This window comes from Vanessa cardui, chromosome 17 (assembly GCF_905220365.1).
Source record: "Vanessa cardui chromosome 17, ilVanCard2.1, whole genome shotgun sequence".
NCBI lineage: Eukaryota > Metazoa > Arthropoda > Insecta > Lepidoptera > Nymphalidae > Vanessa > Vanessa cardui.
This window is the reverse complement of record NC_061139.1, coordinates 12,607,624-12,627,665: the sequence shown is the minus strand read 5'-3', so window position 1 is coordinate 12,627,665 and position 20,042 is coordinate 12,607,624. Positions and strand designations below refer to the sequence as shown.

Here is a 20,042-nt window from a genome sequence, read left to right as displayed (position 1 = left end):
AAGATGTGGGCTTTTCCAGTGCTGTCTTAACCCTTTCTGGAGCTTTAGGGCACACAAGATTAACCCCTATTAGAAAGGATAAAATAGACGACAGGCCAGTCGAATTCAGGCACTGAAGGTTTCGTACCACAAACTTTGGTGTTATGCATTCAAGATAAAACTAAACTTGCACTTGACCGTTTTTATTTATACTGCTCAGAATTACCACATTGTTAAAAAAATCTCATTACCCTCTAAATACTTTTGTTGAGCTTCATAAAATATGTAAAAATAATTTACTGTGTAAGCGAATATATTGGCCTTATGGGCCTTATTTATCGTGAGAATTCGCGAGGGCCCTGCTTCAGGCCCTGTTTGGCCATTACGGTAAAGACGGCGCTGATCTTAATCTAATAATCGTTTTTATTTAAATATTTTGGTTTGTGATAAAGTCACCGCACTTGCAAGCCTTCAGTGATCTGTAACACTGACATCTGTCCGCGGTCGAGGGTAGTGACTTTTCATGAGGCGAGTTTCCTGTTCGTTTACCATCTATGGAATATAAAAAAACGTGCCTGAGTATGTCTGTGTGCCTGACTTACATCGAAAGCGAACACACACAGATAAAAAAAAACAGATACCTACGTTTAATAGTAATTATTCTGTACCTACAATGCAACAGTACAGTTTCGGTATGCCATGTTCGCACACATATGTAATTTGTATCATACGAATACGAGCGACCGTTCACGCACACCCAGACGACACATATAAACGTCAATCTTGCGTTGTCAATATTCGAATGCAATTTACAGCGCCCCGTGACGGACGGTATACGACACATACATATATAGCGATTTGCAATACATATGGACTTTACCTAGCAAATATACTCTGCTATATATATTTTTTTTTAATTATGTATATTACCAATCCATTGTTTTACTTGGTGGTAGGGTTTTGTGCCCTTTTCACAAGTGACATGACCTTATGAGTGGGTTGTCAATATTTTGATGTTCTTTTTTTAAATTGTATTTGGTGAGCTGAAGAGCAAAAAATGCTAAGTGGTCAACAACTTATTGACATTTATTTCAACGCCCGGCATCTACTTTTAAAAAAGACCATCCTAGGTATTCTGTCGCCATACAGCAATAATTGATATTATTATATTTCGGGTAAAGTGACTGATCTCGTCTAACTACAGGCACAAGGAGAATTAAACAAAAAGATCTTTACTTAAGCATTCCATTATTAATTAGAATACGTAATAATTACATATACTAAGTATAATGGGGGTTTACACAAAGGAGAATCAGATTACCTTGCTTTTCGATACATATATAATAATATAAATATATAAACAAATATAAATAAAGTTGCCAACACACAAAATATATTTTTATATTCTGACGATATCGAATGGATATGCTTGTAACTACCCACACATACAAACAAGTCTGCCTACAGGCCTGAGTCTAAATAAAAGAATATTTCACGTATATTTTGAGTTCAATCCCTAATCGTGATTGCAGCCAATAATTCAACGCTGACGTTTATTCTCGCGTCGAATCGAATCCCAAAAAATATTATTTTTCATTGCCCTCACAGCTACCGTTTGAAATAGGATTTTTAGATTCAGACTCAGCCCCTTATGATTATTTACGAGCGCCCTGTCCTATTGATGGGAAAGGGTCTGATGGTGGATTCCGAACAATTTTGGACTAACTTGAAATTGAGAATCTTGCCACATTATTATTTTCTAATCATCAATATTATTTAGCAGTAAAAATCAAATAAGTACACGGTATTGACTTTGACTTTGATATCGTTTTAATTACTTCATAAATTTAGGAAAATAAAAAAAGGTGTGGTATTTGCTTTTACGAATAATTCTACTAATACACAATAGGGCTTTATTATGTTCCTTACAATTCGATCTTCAAAATTATGTTAAATTTCAAAATATTGTAAAATTTTTAAAAAAAACCAAGGAGGTTTTATACCGCAATGGAATATAAACAATTTGAAAATTATTCAGTAAATTATATACAAAAGTATAAACCAAGTTTAATCTCGAATTTATCATTCGGACAAAACTTTCCTTATGATATTCTCATTGGCATAAATTTAAATATCTCTAACATACTGTATTGTTAACTTTAAAGGTTAAAACTAGAAGCTGAGTTTCAAAGCGGTCATAAAACAAAACTTTGTCGTCGGATACGTTTCTGCATTTCAGTAATAAAGGGGCTTATATAATTATATTGACAATGTTAACGTTTAAGTGTAGTAGTTCTTATGTCTTTTTGGGTATTAAGTCTTCTGTGTTGTCATTGGTTAATGTTTTGACAAGTAGCGCAATATGCAACAAACTCATGTACCTACATTATTTTACTTGGATGAATGGAATATTCCAGGACCCAAGGTCTATTTTTGCACATGGTTACTATCAAGCTAATATTTCGTAGCTTAATTATGTGTAATGATACACATACATATTCGAGAGTTTTCGTACAGGAAATTGTTGGGCGTTACATCATAATGAAGCTGCTCACGAAGCATTAGCCTTATAGTAGTAATCAAGTGCAAAAATGGAGCATAAATCCTGGATTAGCTCATAACTAATTATATATAACTGCACTAACAGCAAAAATATTATTGTTCCGGTTTGAATAGTAAGCACAGATACAAGGATCATAACATCATAGTTCCCAAGGCTAGGGCGTTGTGTTGTGTTTCGATTTAGGTTATTGGCGATATAAGGAATAGTTAGCTTTTCTACGGACCGTGATGATATGATGATACTTGAATAAAATACATTTTGATTTTGATTTATAAATAAGTAATAAAACAAGAGCTGAGATGGCCCAGTGGTTAGAACGCGTGCATCTTAACCGATGATTGCGGGTTCAAAACCAGGCAAGCACCACTATATATATGTATATGTGCTTAATTTTTGTTTATAATTCATTTCGTGCTCGGCGGTGAAGGAAAACATCGTGAGGAAACCTGCGCGTGTCTAATTTCATCGAAATTCTGCCACATGTGCATTCCACCAACCCGCATTTTAACAGCGTTGTGGAATATGTTCCAAACCCTCTTCTTAATGGAAGAGGAGGCCTTATCCCAGTGGGAGTAGGAGCAGTGGGAAATTTACAGGCTGTTACTTTACTTACTACTTTACTTATAAATAAGTAGCAACATCGGCAATATAATAAAATATATACATATATACTAAGCTCGTATGAATGACCGATACATAGACTGAACTCTTTAAAATTCCTTATATTCATATATATAAATACTAGCGACCCGCCCGGCTTAGAAAGGGTGAAATACTCATACTAAATATACAACAGAATTTTACGACATCACATTGCAAGCTTCTAAAATTATTAGTGTTTCTTTACTATATTGTTCATGTATTATATACAAAAAAAAAACTTCCCCTTGATCACACTATCTATTAAAAAAAACCGCATCAAAATCAAGTCTTATTCAAGTTTTAAAAATTTAAGCGTACAAAGGGACATAGGGAGAGAAAAAGCGACTTTGTTTTATACTATGTAAAGATAAATGATTCGTTGATTGTAAAATACGCGTTGCAAAGTCATGATTCCAAAAGTCAAAATCTATTAACTTGGTTGAATAAAGTGAACTTGATGTTATTTAAAGTTATTATCGGAACGTGCGTGAAGGTTTCCGGCATATTAATATCGATGTACAATAGGTGTCACGTGACTTGTGATTGGGAGGCATTGAAACGTACACTATGTGTCAGTATTTAGGGGTATTGTAGTGTATGTTGGACGTAAGTTAATAAATACATACAACATAGAGATAGCTATAGTACATTAGTTAAATTGTATTGACTTTGTAAGTTACTTATAATTTTATTTTCATTACTGAGGTGATTGATAAAAGTCATTTACAACAGAATTTACTAAATTCCTTTCAAACAGTAAACACAAATATGCACAAATTAAGTATTGTTTCTTTAATTCATTGTTATGTCTTCACACTTAAATTGCTAAACCCATTTAGATAAAAATTGATATGGAGATAGATTGAGACACGAGAATGTACACAGGCTACTTTTTAATACACCCCTCGAAGGGTTCAAATGGGGAGAGACGGTTAGTACTATAGGTAAAGATTTATGATCGTGCAATATAAATTAAAATATGTACCAATGTATCAAAATGTTTACATATTATGTTATAAAAATAACTTTAGCCTAATAATACCAATATCGTGTAGGCAGGGCAATTACTTATCCAATCTGCCCCCAGGGCGAGGCGTCCACGGAATCTTGATACACGGAATCAATACGAATGAGTTTAGCTCTTTTACTTTTAAAAGCGATCTTTGTCACGGATCATACGTCTTTATAACTTTTTTAGCGAATAATATGGGAAAGGTTTTTTTCAAACAAACCCTTCGGCTAAAGCTTCAGCCAGAAAAAAGTTTCAGTAAATTTATTAGCGAATTTATTTTTCTAAAAATACGTTGGATACTAATTTGATATTTATAATCAGTTTTTGTCTTTTTTTTACTTTCGAGTTATTATAAACGTAACCTTATTTGTAAACTAGATGCGTCTGTGTGGGTATAAAATCATTGTAAAATATATATATTTTTATGGCACTGGTATGCGCATTTCTTACCAATGCGCTACCAACTTTTGGAACTGAGATGTTACGCCCTTATGTAGTTACACTTTCTAACTCACCCTTCAAATCGGAACATAACAATATGTAGTAATGCAGATTGTTGAAAGAATATTTTATGAGAGTGTTAAAACAACTAAACACCCGCCCCGATTTAGTTTCATTTTATTTTGACAAATAAAACATGGATTCCGATAGCCACCTATCAATCCAATCAGAGACACACATAAAAATAACTGTTCAGTGACACACAAACACACACAGAAGATACAAAGTTATCACTACATATCATAAAACAAAGTCCCCCCGGAAGCGCCTGTTTGCCTGTATGTTCGCTATAAACTCGAAAACTACTGAGCGGATTTTTATGCTGTTTTCACTAATAGACAAAGGGATAGGGATGGTTATGGTTTATAATATATATTAGTTAAGTATGAACTATAGAATATATGTTTTTTGTAAATAAATTGAAATAGTTTTTTAAAAGGAAAAAAGGCCATCCGTGAAAAGCTTAGGAAAGTACCAGGAGAGCATAGAAGCGGAGATATAGAATCATTTACCCGCGCGCCGGCGGCTATCATCGCAGGCTACGCGCGGGGCGATCTTTGAATGCTAATTCTGCAATCGATACGCTTAGCTTGTCGACTTGTTACATCCCCCTACTCTATTATATTAGTTGTCGCCTTTAAGACTTCATTCAGAAGTATATAATAAAAATAGCTGTTATCATAAATAATTTAATATAAAAACATTTATTATATTGTAAATATTTAAACACGATTGGCGTATAATATAAATATAATAGTAGAGGCTTGTACATTTCCCACATCTGGGCTAAGGCGTCTTCCTTTAAGAAGAAGTTTAGAAGAATATTCCACCACGTTGCTTCAAAATTGAAATTAGATACATGTAGGTTTTCTCATGATGTTTTCTTTCCCCGCTTGCCTGTGTTTGAAACCACTTTGCCATCTCGGTTCAATGACATATTATTCAAGGGCAAAATTCGAATAACTAATGAAATTTATTTAATATACTCAAAGCGTTCAATGAAAACATACTAGTTGATGTTGACGACGACACTGCGAACGCTTTAATGGAGTAATCGATACCATACACCCACCATACAGTTACCACACATATACACGTTGCAACGGATATTAAGTGTTCGCTAACAGCGACAAGCTTTGATATCGCTTTACCGAATTGTAGGTTCGAAATCAGTTATGCACTTTACATTTATTAAACTATCGAGCCAATTATCTCATGTATCAAATTAAAAATAATAATTAAATTGAATATTCTTTAACTAATAGATTATACTATTCGAGTAATACAAGAAAAGTATAAATATGAGACTAAATTATTACAACAAATGAAATTATATAAAAAAATACATATATCGCCACTATCTATACTAATGAGAAAATTGCTGTTTGTCTATTATTTATACATAGCTAAGCTACAAAGACGAAATCGATTAAATTTGCTATGAATATGGGTTATAAATACACACATACATATCTAACACCGACCCTCAAAAATGCAAGCGAAGCCACAAGTAACAACTAGCAAGAAAAGTACGATAATATATTAATGTCCTAATTGAAATTTTCTACCTTTGCCCTGCTATAAATGTAAAAATAAAACATCACGTCGCAAGGCTAGTTCTCGATTACATTAAAGACTGCCTTTCCCTATTCCTAACCCGGCCATCAATTTGTACATAAATCTTTCGTGGGGAGAGAACAAAACGTTCTAACTATCGCTGAGCTGAACGAAAACCGTGAGTAAACAATGGGGCTGGTGTGTTTAAATGGTGTTTAGGGTGCGGTTGCCAGCCAATATTCTTTTCGAGCATAAACGAGGGTATTTTTGGATTTAACTTTGAACTTCTGGTATGTGGTTTGCGGCCGATTGGCTTCGCATTTCATCACAATATGACTGACGCGTAATTTAAAAGTTTGTAATCTGAAAGAAAGATTTATTTATTATTAAAATTATTGATTTTTTTTTACAATATAAATAAATAAAACTTATTGATTTATCATTTTTTTTTAATTAACAGAGCGAACCTTTTTTTAGACCGGAAAAAAACGCAGAAGCAATGCTACGATTAAATACTAGTCTTATCTAATACTATTATAAAAAAATGTAACTCTACCTCTAAATCTTTCAAGGTCGAACCACTCAACCCAAATTGGTGAATTTTGCTATGAAATTTGAATTGCAAGGACATACTCCTTTTTATATATTTTAAATCTAAGATTTCCCCCTTCTTCTCCCCTAATACGAGGGAGAACGATTCTATGAAAATTTTTTTGATGTTACTAGATATACCGTACATTTAACATTAAAATATTTTTTATAATAACAGCTTTCTCAAGAGAATAAATAATATTTATATGTTCAAATTCCACTTGAAAAACCTCATCCGCTGCAGCTCTCAGAATATGATTCTAAAACAAATATAAATTTTCAGCAAACATATCTGCAGCTTCGTTCAAAACCCCTTGGGAACTATCACGTAATCCTCCAGCGTTTTAATACTGATTACTTTCTTTTCTGAGAACATTACCGTTTTTTCTAAAATGTAGAAGGAGGTTAATTTGTTTTTAGTGTTAAAATCTTCAAAATTTATTATAAATTACTAGAGTATCCGTCGCATGTTCATGTATTAACAGAAATGGTTTAAAGTATGAACTACAGAATAAAGTGAAAATAATTTGGTATAAATAAATATTGACCCTGGCTTTTAAACAAATTTATGTTTATGCTATATTATAGAAGTCAGTTTGAAAAAAAATGGTTCTACAGTGGGGGTCTGCCTTCAGATATGAGACTCAGTTTTGTTAGCCTGAATTTGAATCTTCATATTATCTTTTGCCACACGTTTTGCGTAGGCCCGCAAAGGAACGTATATACCTATATAAAAAAAAAAGTAATATTAGCATTATTTTCCATCAATTTAAATGTTTCGTATCGACCCTTTTTCTTCTCGTACGAAGCCTGGTCCGTGAACCTATTTTATTATAAATAACAGCTAATGAACGCACAATATATTTAAAACGTACGATTGGCAGGTACAATGTCTAGCGAATAAAGATAGATAAGAATCAAAGAAGCAGCCAGCCAGAGGGTTTTATAAATCGCTCCACCGCCTACGAACACCCGACCGTGTATCTTGATGCGCCTATTTTTGTTACGAAGGAAAATTATAACAAAAAATATCATGAGGGCCGTCGGTCCCAAGCTAAGCTTTATTTTATTTTTGATTGATGTATTTTTTATAATATATAAGCAAGGTTATATAGATACGAGTTACTTTCCGCGATTTCATATGCGTGTACCTGACCAGAGGTAGGTATGAAAAAATTCATGATAATCCCTTGAGTAGTTAAGACGTCAAAGTGTAACAACAATACAAAGTGATTTAGAATTTATAATATTATAGATATATATGTTGTAGCATTAAAAAGTTTAATTAGGATTTATTTATTTTTTCATCGCATATGCTGGCGACGTCAGTATGACGTAGAACACATGACAGCAGAAAACAGTGACATTTCAGGTAATATCAAAAGAAGAATATTACGAACGTGAATGACAAGTCATAATGTCTGATAACGAGTATACGCCTATCTCTTCGTTATAAATAATATATCGATTAAATCCACCTCAACGTCTCAGCAAACAGCACAATATTACAAACCAAACCTACATGCAGATTTCCTTTCAGCAACTTTAATTACGAGCTTTCATTTAACTTCACGCATTTGTATGAGTGTGTGTGTTAATCTTGTAATTGAATTTACAATAAGTTCGGAAATTGATTTAAATGGATGAACATTCAAACAATTTTGGTGCTTGCGACAGTATAATCTGTATATAGATAATGTCTTTTTTTCTTTGTACGTCCATAACGTAAAAACCATTGAACGTATGAGACTAAGACCTATTCATGCGAAATCGTCCGTAATTCCTAATTGCCTATTAATTTTGAATTGCTTTTCTATATATATGTCTATAAATATAATTGAGGGCCTAAATATATATATACAGATATGAACTAAAACTAGTTACTGTATAAATCTTGACCGCGTGGAATGGTGGCAAGAATGCTAGCAGCATTTCCCCGTTGAATCGCAATTCCGATCCTCTGGGCAAAAAACGAACCAGCCCTCCTGTCACCAGTGGAGGCAATGAGGCGAGGTGTTATACTTTTGATGAAGCTTTTTGCACCACTACTCCAAGGGCCAAGCGTTTCGACAGCAGAATTGATTGAGAGCCGAAATGGCCCAGTGGTTAGATCGCGTGCATCTTGAATATTCATGTGCTTAATTTGTGTTTATAATTCATCTTTTGCTCGGTGCTGACGGAAAACATCGTGGGGAAACCTGCATGTGTCTAATTTCATAGAAATTCTGCCACATGTGTATTCCACCAACCCGCATTGGAACAGCGTGGTGGAATGTGTTCCAAACCTTCTCCTCAAAGGGAGAGGGGGGCTTAGCCCAGCAGTGGGGAATTTATAGGCTATTGTTGTTGTTTGTTATTAATAAAAGAAAACCCAATAACAATTTATGGACCGCACTCGAGGCTTAATCCCAGTACTTTAGGATCTGCTGACTTATAAGCTGGATAGAACGAAGAGGCTCTCAGGGTATTAAAATTATATATACAACTCGAATAGACTACATAGTGAGGTTAGAATAGTATAGAATTGGGACAATGTTATGTTAACCGTTGACTTTAGGAATCCTTTATGTAAAACCGCACATCCACAGCAGTGCATTTCTATTGGTCGTGCAAGTATAAATAAACGAATTGTAGAGCCACGTCATAATGGCATGTGCATGATATCTTATATATTTTATTATAAAACGGACTAAGTACATACTTAAAAGTTTCCATGTGATGTTGACTTAAGATTTAATTTGACTTTTCTTATTCTTATATTTAAAGCGCTGATAAAAACAAATATTTCAAATAAATAAATAAACGAAAACTAAATAAATAGAATAATAATAATCGAATTTACAATTATATGAATATGTGTAGAAATAATGAAATGTTGGAAATAGAAACGATTACTACGAGAAGCTGTATGTAACTACGGGTCTACGCATACCGTAGCGCAGCTACGAGCTACGGTCGGTAGGTGTTTGAAAATTCTATTAATGATTCTCTTTGCAAGATTAAATTTGAAAAACAGTGTCTTAGAACACAAAATCCAACTCTTGCTATATGCATTACTATCTGTACATATCAACGATCATTATCACTGTGTAAAACAGGCCAAAGTTTTACATGATATATTTATATAAAATTAAATTGTAATAACATTCTTACCTAGATTTAGGATGGAAGGCATTGTGAATAACTCTCCTTTTTATATATAGATGATACGTCCTATAGTTAGCAAACGAATACTTTGACCTTTTCAAGAACACGTCCGTGTACGGAACGAAATGAGATATTCATTTCGTTGCGAGGCTTGTTCTGAATTAGACATGTCGCTCTTGTCCTCCGGACTCTAAAAATAGCAAATGCTGAACGGCTCTGAATATGGTTTTTCTTTTAAGAATGAGAAAAAAATGTTTTGCTTTTATCACATAAGTAATATATTTAGAGGGTTCTGTGAGTTTGTGTAGTGTTCAAGATTTTTACTGCACTGAAGCCCTCAGTTAGAAAGTATGAACCGTTTCATTTTGTGCAAATTTTAGTGTTATATTCTATGTATAGGAAAGCACGAAAGATGTGGTCTATGTTTTTAATACATTGTCGATTGAGTCTAAGTCGAGTTTAATTGAGTATACGTATATATTGAAGTGAGTAAATAAAATATTTGAACTTTACTGATTATTGACTTAACTTTTTAAAATGTTTTGTAATATAAATTAATTATTAATATATTAAATCAAAGTCATCCTAACTTTAATAGAAACACATTTACTTATTTTTTATCATTTCGAAAGTCTACAAAACTCAAACTTAACCCAAAGAATTAAAACACAACAATTACGAAACAAAAAGTTTTTATTGACATGATTTACTAAAAAAAAAATATTATGATTTTTTTTCCTTTCTAACGTATAAAGCATAACGTGACATACGTGTCATGCACATTATGAAGGCAATACAAATATTAATATCGAACGCCAAACGCCATTTATTGCCATGTTAATGAAGGACATACAGTCGATAGATTATTCGAATATCTAAAGACAATTAACATAGAAAAAACATAACAAAAACAGATAAATCCCCGACACTCGAGAAAGAAATCAAATATAATTTACGACTCACCATAAATTAAACGCATCCATTTTGCGACATGAAATCCCGTTTACAATGGGAGCGCGACATCTGTAACAATAAATGATACTTTGAATATGAGTCTTACTGAGTTTATCTCTCATGAGTCATATTTACCGGGCTACAAACTATACTATGATATAATTCGCTCAGCATTGAAGGTAAACATTGTGAGAAAATTTGTATGCGTCAGAGAAAATTCTATCACATTGATAGAATTCCTGTGCGCAATTTCAAGCAATCTTGCCATGCAGTTGAGTGGAAGAGGTTTTAATCCATTTTTTTTGTAGTACAGGTTGGCGGACGAGCATATGGGCCACCTGATGGTAAGTGGTCACCATCACCCGTAGACAATGACGCTGTAAGAAATATTAACTATTCCTTACATCGTCAATATGCCACCGATCTTAGAAGTTATGTCCCTTGTGCCTGTAGTTACACTGGCTCTCTCACTCTTCAAACCGGAACACAACAATATAACAATACTGAGTACTGTTATTTGGCGGAAGAATAAATCCTTTAGAAGAGAAGGCCCGTGTTGGGGTATTTGAAGATAATAATGAACATACATGTTACTCTTAATGTAACTCTTTAGTCTATTACTTGCTCAGTTATGAAAATCGGTTCAGTATTAAGACATGTTATCACATCGTTTGTAAAGTTAACAAACCCACTCAAAATTGTATATAACAACATTAAAATAATTGGTGATTGTTTGATTAGTATTGATATAAATCAGTACAGACACTTAACTAAAAAAATCTTGGTATTCTTTAATTATTTTCAAATACAAAGCTTGTCAATATCAGTCAAAGTCAATCATAAAGTACGACTAAAAATAGTGTTATTTGAAACAGGCCTGGCTTAAAAACTGAGGGGTACACTTGTCGGATATGTCAGCACTGTGGACTTTAGCCTTCATGTATTATTTTTGGGACATGTCATTTCTCTGGACGTAGTACATATATTAATTATTTATAGGCTCGTCCTATAAATTTGAGGTATAATGTAGGTCAACTTTTTCTTATACATGGGGATGTATTTTATGGATTGTTTTAATAAGCAATAATTGATGTCTCGATAAAAAAGTCTTAGTAATGCTATGTTTGGTACATATGTATGTATGCCAATAGCATATGTACACCACTATTCCACACTCTTTAATATTATTAACGAAGCTCCATATATAAGGGTTCCGTATATAACTTTAAGAACACTCCGTTGTACATGTGTTTATCTGTCAAGACTATTTTTTCTCAAGAATGCAGAGGTATAAACTTGAAATGAATACATGTTAAGGTCCCATGGAACTGGGAAATCAAACCTCTAAGTCAACGCAATGTCGTATTCCCAATACACTCCCAAAGGGAATAAAGAAGCGATATATTGTAGTTCAAGTATAAGAGGGAATCTGAAAACCTAAATTTATCGTTACATCAGTATCAGTTAGTCCATCTGTCTGGGGGAATCAGAACCCTTAGTGCGCGATTTCTAATAGCAATTAACATATTTTTTTTAAAATTGGTTTTCATTAATTGTAAAAAAATTCCAAAAAATATTAATGACTTGGATGTTCTCAAACGTAATTGGTTACAAATGTTTGATTAGGTATAATTGATTATGGAGATTAGTAGGCAAATCGTTCATCACATTTGTGATAAAGTATTCACGATGACCGTTGCAGCCAATAATCGGATCATTTAATTAAATTAATTCCTAATTAATTAATATAAATAGATTCCATTGAACCGCTCGTAATTAGATTACGTACTTCTGTTGTCATCATAACTCATTCACAGATATTTCTATTATATATTAATCTCGTATGACTCCATTACACTTTTCTTTTCGGAAAATGTTAGCTGCCTAGCAAAGAGATCAAGTTATAAAACCCACAAACGATGCTTAAGCCCAAGCCTATGTCTAACAATTTTGTCAACGCCTGCGTAGTTAGTTAGAAGAACGAAAATTAATTGTGTATTATATCATTGTATGTACTTGTATGTAAAGTCTGATTTCTATTCCCTCATTCTTGTGATCCGATAAGACAGCAAATCCGTCATAGACGAAGAGTTCTGACAGTTCGTGTTAAAAAGCTTCATATGCTTTTCTAGGTAGGGATTTAGAACTACGATGACGACCTCCATGGTCGAGCGGTGTGTACACCGGTTTTCATGGGTACGCCACTCCGAGGTCCCGGGTTCGATCCCCGGCCGAGTCGATGGAGATTACCATTAGTTTTCTATGTTGTCTTGGGTCTGGGTGTTTGTGGTACCGTCGTTACTTCTGATTTCCATAACACAAGTGCTTCAGATACTTACATTGGGATCAGAGTAATGTATGTGATATTGTTGTCTCATATAATTACATACCATCAGTTTTAACTACGAATTTACTACTATTGAGAATTCCATAACAGAAATAATCCACCAATACTTTAGAGACTCGAGCAAGGGATTGAACTTCGCTTCTCAATATCTACAGTCTAACAATATGTCAACCGGACCGTACCAGTGGCATTCACTGAACATACATTTGATTTTAATCTGATTCATTTAGCATTTAACTTTTGGGTCTAATCCATTTTAGTTGATTGGATGCGACAAACCGTAACTTGTAAAATCAGCTTTCATAAGGAGAAGATTAAAACAAGATATTTTACATTGACTTGAATAAAAACTTTTGAAGCAGATCAGACCACTTTTTCGATATTCTACTGCCAAGAAGCAATACTTAATATTTTTGTGGTTTGAAAGATGAATAGGGCAAGTGTAACTACAAGTACGAGGAAAAATATCTTAGATACAAAATTCAGTGGAGCACAGGCAATTACTCTTGACTATTCTCTTTTCTGCTTTCATTAACTTACACTTCTCTCACTCTCTCTTACTAAACATAATTTTTCCTCCTATCATCTATGTCCTGATGATTTTCAAATCAACGTACCCATGTGTCGGCAAAAATATTGATAGTTTGAAATAATATAAAATCAACTCTCCCAAAATGTACACCCAATAGTGTCAACCCCTTCAAGCACGTTCAATGCGTGATGTTTATCCATTCGAAATAATTTCGCTCGGCTCGTATACCTTCCGGTGGAAAGGATGCTCGATTAGAGGTAATCGGATATCGATATACCGGAACACCCTTAAATATATCCAAACAATTTAATCTTTTTTTAAAGAGACGCTATCCGATTTTTTTATAATATTCGCGACGTATATTTCTGCTGAAAAATATATTTGTTCTTGCAACTTTTGGAATTTCTATATATATTTTATTAACAATGTTAAGGGCATACAATATTTATTGCCACAAAAAAAAAATTAATGATACGAATAACGACGATTCAATATAATTAATCGTCGATTGTCGAACCTTTAATTTCACAATCCTTTTAAACACCTAAGCACACGCAACTGGCACTTCACAATTATATAACAAGTTGAAAAGAGCCCATAATGTGTGGAAATGAAGTTCCTGCGAGTTTGCAAACCGCTTCAAACCCCTTCAATTCTCGATCGATTTCCCGCAACTTCAGTCTAATATCAGACCGAATCAGCTCAATAAATATTGTCAGTTTTCAATTTTGCCGATTTTATCGTAGTCGGTTTAAAACGCTATTTGTATTAGACTATCAACCGGCCCCGACTTCGTACGGGTGCAATACTGATACTAAATATACTACAGAATTTGTTTATTTACGACATCATAACTGCAAAATTATCAGTGTTTCTTTACTATATCATGAAATGTCCATGTATAATACATGTACAGTAATTTTATTTAGAGCTTTGAAATTTGATGTACATTGAACAGTAATGGAAGTCCATCAATTTAGTTCTGCAGTTGTGTGAAATATTCCTAAGTATAATCAAATACATACTCGCGTAGATATAATTAGGCTAGTTGAATTTGTAAAATAACATTAATCAAACTCATATGGCACATAGATTTATATAGCCATACATAGGAGAATGTATCAATATATTCGATTCTAAAAATATTTTAACCTCTTCGTACTCAATTATTTACCTTCATGACCTTACGAATAGTTAGGTGACAAAATCATGTTTGTATCAAGATTCACGAGTCAGAGTATTCTTAATTTACTCAAACATTACTTATTTGAAATGTGTTTATATTTGCTATTATAAGATTGTATAACTAATTATCGTTATAGCCCCAGTTTTTCACGTATTAAAATGGATATAAAAAGTTTAAAGCTTTGTCTACATTTCTGTCGACGAAGCTTGCAGACTAAGAGCTTTTTTTCTCATGTTAAGAAGTGGTTTATGTTTTAAATATTATATTTATTTTAATTAACGTTTCGAAGTTAGATAGTAACTCGTCCAAACCCTAAACGAAATTCGATTAACCGAAATCCGATCTCCGAACGGATGAAAATAGCGTCGTACTTAATACTAATTCAAAAACTTCGAGCCCAAAACTTTCTCTGAAACAAAATCCTCGTTACACTTATAATGATACTAGCTGTTCGCTCCAATTACATTCAACTTGAACCGTGCTTTATTTGAATACGATTATATGGAATAATTAAATAAGCTGAATACAAATAAAATCAAACAAAATAAGTGTTTATTCAATTTGGCTCTTATAAGCGCTTTTGAATCGTCATTTTACCAAACGATGTCAAATTTAAATCTATCACCGGTTCCAAAGACAGTTTTAACCGAGAAAAAACCGTACATAAGTTGTTATTTTTTTCCTCGAATTAAATTAAATATAATCACATTAAATATATCAATAAAACATAAATACTAAAAACATATACGACGACGACCTCCATGGTCGAGTGGTGTTCATGGGTACGCCACTCTGAAGTCCCGGGTTCGATTCCCGGCCGAGTCGATGTAGATTACCATTAGTTTTCTATGTTGTCATGGGTCTGGGTGTTTGTGGTACCGTCGTTACTTCTGATTTCCATAACACAAGTGCTTCAGCTACTTACACTGGGATTAGAGTAATGTATGTGACGTTGTCTCATATATATACATATATATATTATATAAATAATACAGGTCGATTGTTTTAAACGCATTTTAAAACACCTAAAACTTATATTAAATTATTTTGTTATTGTTATTTTTGTAGTTCCATGTGGTGATTTTTATCTTTAATTTGTATTTCTATTTTATTTTAATGTGACTGCAAGCAAACTTATCTTTGAAAACAAAGAGTTTTCAAATGTTTCTTCGAAGGAAATTCAATCATTCTGAGCATTACAAATACCTGCATTTGTATATAGCTATGACACTAGTCGTTATTGTAAATAAAACAAAACTTAAGCCGAATATCTGAGGAAGGAGGTGACAAGCGAAGCATGTGATAATCGTTCATTGAACTGTTATGTGTCTTTGAAGTTGAAACCACTCTTAAAGGGTTTTGTTCGGCAATTTATGCTACCGGGTTATTAACGAAACGGTTTTTTTATACGGTGTACATATGTGGTTATGGTTTGTACTTACTAATATTAAGAAAACATTTCGTAATTAAACATGTTTTCATAGTATTAATAAAAAATAAGCATTTAATTTACATAGATCCTGTACATATTCATGAACGGTGACTATTACCAGATTAAAAAATATACATTTGACCATTTTTACACTTATATAAATAAATAAATATTGGACTACATCACATACATTACTCTGATCCCAATGAAAGCAGCTAAAGCACTTGTGTTATGGAAAATCAGAAGTAACTACGGGACCACAAACAACCAGAATCAAGACAGCATAGAAAACTAATGAACTTTACTAATCGGTCGGGAATCGAACCCGAGAACTCGGGTTTGTACACCACACACATAACTCAACTATGGCGGTCGTCATATGCAGTTACGGCATTATTTAAAAATATCATTACCAAATTTCTTTAAGTTTGCTAATTCTTAGCCAAGCTATGCAAATTGAAATGCCAACAGCGCCTTATGGATAATCCCGCCCTGCGAACAATCCTTAACTACATGGTATCAATAATTTGATATTTATTATACGAATTCGTTGTCTCAAAACACTATAATATTCCACTATAGTTTTTATGATACATCTTAATGTGAAAACTGCCTAAAATCGTATAAAACAACGTCACTTAGACCTCCCGTAAAAATCTCATAATCCTCGTTATGTTAATTTATTTCGAGAGCTGAAAAAATAAAATCTCTTTCGTCTCGCTGATTCTATTTTTATTTGTCAAATAAAGCGGGAAACTAGACTCTCATTTATACCGAGTTTTTCGACTTTCCCTCTTCCATTCCATTCTTATTTTTAATGAAAATATTATTTACATAATCGTATTCAATTTAAGAGTATAATAAATAATTGGTACACTTAAGTGTTTATTCTTTGAGTAAATATATAAATAGTATACTTTTACTTACAATAAAAAGTTTTTCATTATCAAAATACGTTCATTTTCGTATGGTTATATTCAAAAATCAAAATCAAAATCAAAGTATACTTTATTCAATTGGGCTTTTACAAGCACTTTTGAATCGTCATTTGACAATTAAGTGAAGCTACCACCGGTTCGGAAAGTAGATTCTACCGAGAAGAACCGGCAAGAAACTCAGTAGTTACTCTTAATTCTCGCCCCGACTCCGAATGGAATTTAAGTTCGAAACATTATATAACTAAATGATGAGGAAATGATTGAAATAAACATTACGAGAGTTGCTGGGATGTTAAAGATACGTTGGGAAAAAATGGTTATCGCGGTCAAGGGCAAAAGCTAGTATGTATGACTAACATCAATCTTTGCAAGGATCACGTGGATGACACCATTGGAACAAAAAATATTTCATCAAAATAATACCTTAAGTTGAGATGAGTTATACAGTTCTGCGAACATCATCAATCAGTAAGAATTTTGTAAAACAAATTATAAATCAAAAGTGGAAGTCTATTTTTATTTTAAGCTTAAAGCTCGTGCTACGATAAAAGCCCGAGTGAGCATCGAACGATACATAATAAGGTTATTAATATTATACACATTTTGTTAAATATTCATAATTCCATAGAAGTGTAGCACATGATATGTATCTCACATAACCCGGCCTCGGAGTAGGCCTCGGAGTAGGCTCCTCGCCCAGGAGTTCGGGTATCTATGAAGATTTACCCTGCGTCAACAAAAAAAAAACTAACCTAAAAAAAAGCACGTGATATGTGGTATATTTTAAAACCGATTTCGAAAAGGTTGACAATTCGTCCGTATTATATTTTTTTAGTTTGTTACCAACAAACTTCATCATATATGATCTGACTTGAATTAATTGAAGTTTGAATGATTCAATTAAAACTATTTATTTTGAAATTAGTACTTCATCATATTTTATGTAAATTAACGTAACAGCCTGTAAATTTTACACTGCTGGGATAAGGCCTCCTCTTAAATTAAGGAGAGGGTTTGGAACATATTTCACTACGCTGTTCCAATGCGGGATGGTGGAATGCACATGTGGCAGAATTTCGAAGATATTAGACACATGCAGGTTTCCTCACGATGTTTTCCTTCACCGCCGAGCACGAGATGAATTATAAACACAAATTAAGCACATATACATATATGGTGGTTCTTGCTTGGGTTTGAACTCGTATTAATCGGTTAAAATGCAAGCGTTCTAACCACAGCATATTATATGTACTTTCATGTATTTAATCTCATGTTAAATACAAATAATATCTATGTGCACACAACATACAATCTAAAAACATATTCCACAAAGACAAACATATTTAATAATCCTTATGTAAATATAACAGATGTAAATGAACCACAGCCAGTTATTTATGTAAATACACATTTCCAAAGGCAAACCGATGCCAAGCGGACCGAGGCTAACACGTGCCATTAACGAAATGGCTTTAGAGAGAGATATTGAATAGCCGGTCAAATTGTATCGGTTCCAAGCAATATACAGATCAGTCCTAATCTATTGTTATTCGTAAATAGCGTAACTTGCTTCTTTAACCGGCCGTATAATTATTTATTTAACTCTTTATTGCACACCAAATATACATAAAGATACAAAATATATTTTCTTTAAAAAAAATTTGGCCAAGCAAAAGGTGGCCAAGCAAAAGGCGGTCTTATGGCTTATAAGCCATTTCTTCCAGACAACCTTTGGGTTAGAAGGATAATGTGTATGGAAGACGGCAATATGGTGGTGCAGTAAAAACTTACATTATGAAATAATAACGAATACAACTCAATAAATATAGCAAATACATAAAAAAAAATACTAATAAATAAAATATAAAGCAGATTATAGATATTTATAAAGTAAAGTAAAGTAACAGCCTGTAAATTTCCCACTGCTGGGATAAGGCCTCCTCTGCCATTAAGGAGAGGGTTTGGAACATATTCCACCACGCTGTTCGAATACACATGTGGCAGAATTTCGATGAAATTAGACATATGTAGGTTTCCTCACGATGTTTTCCTTCACCGCCGAGCACGAGATGAATTGTAAACACAAATTAAGCACATATATATAGTGGTGCTTGCCTGGATTTGAACCCGCAATCATCGGTTAAGAATCACGCGTTCTAACCACTGGGCCATCTCAGCAGTGGTTAGAACGCGTGCTGAGCTGAGATGGTCCAGTGGTTAGATATTTATAAATAAATCATGTATACATACATATATCTATATAGTATATGTAATAAAAAAAATATATAATATTATTAATAAGTATAATAGAAATATTATTTCCCTTATGCCTGTAATAACACTGGCTTACTCAACAAACCGGAGCACAAAAGTATTGCTGTTTGGCGTCAGAATTTGTGATGAGCGGTCGGTAACTACTTAGACAGACTTGCGTAAGCGTTCCGTGAAATAAATTGTTCCACTCGATACTTTGCTTTGTAAAAGTCGAATGAAGAGAGAAAGTTTTCCGGATGTTACTGCCATGCGTACAGATAGATCTATACTGAATGAATGTAAGTATATGTACTCATTATTATACATATATTGTCACAGCCCGCCCGTCACAACTACACAGGGTACCATTGAAAATCAGCGTTGGGTTCTTTAAACCCAACTTGGAAG

General features: G+C 33.4%; 1 protein-coding gene across 4 annotated transcripts in view; it reads right to left on the bottom strand.

Moving 5' to 3' along the window:
- The window catches only part of LOC124536978 (stress-activated protein kinase JNK), a 113,605-nt gene that overhangs the window by 13,969 nt on the left and 79,594 nt on the right, over positions 1-20,042 (bottom strand). For all 4 annotated transcript variants that reach the window (XM_047113669.1, XM_047113671.1, XM_047113668.1 and 1 more), the window contains exon 4: positions 10,956-11,015. The gene's annotated coding sequence lies outside the window, so the exon portion shown is untranslated. The remainder of the gene's footprint in view (positions 1-10,955; positions 11,016-20,042) is intronic.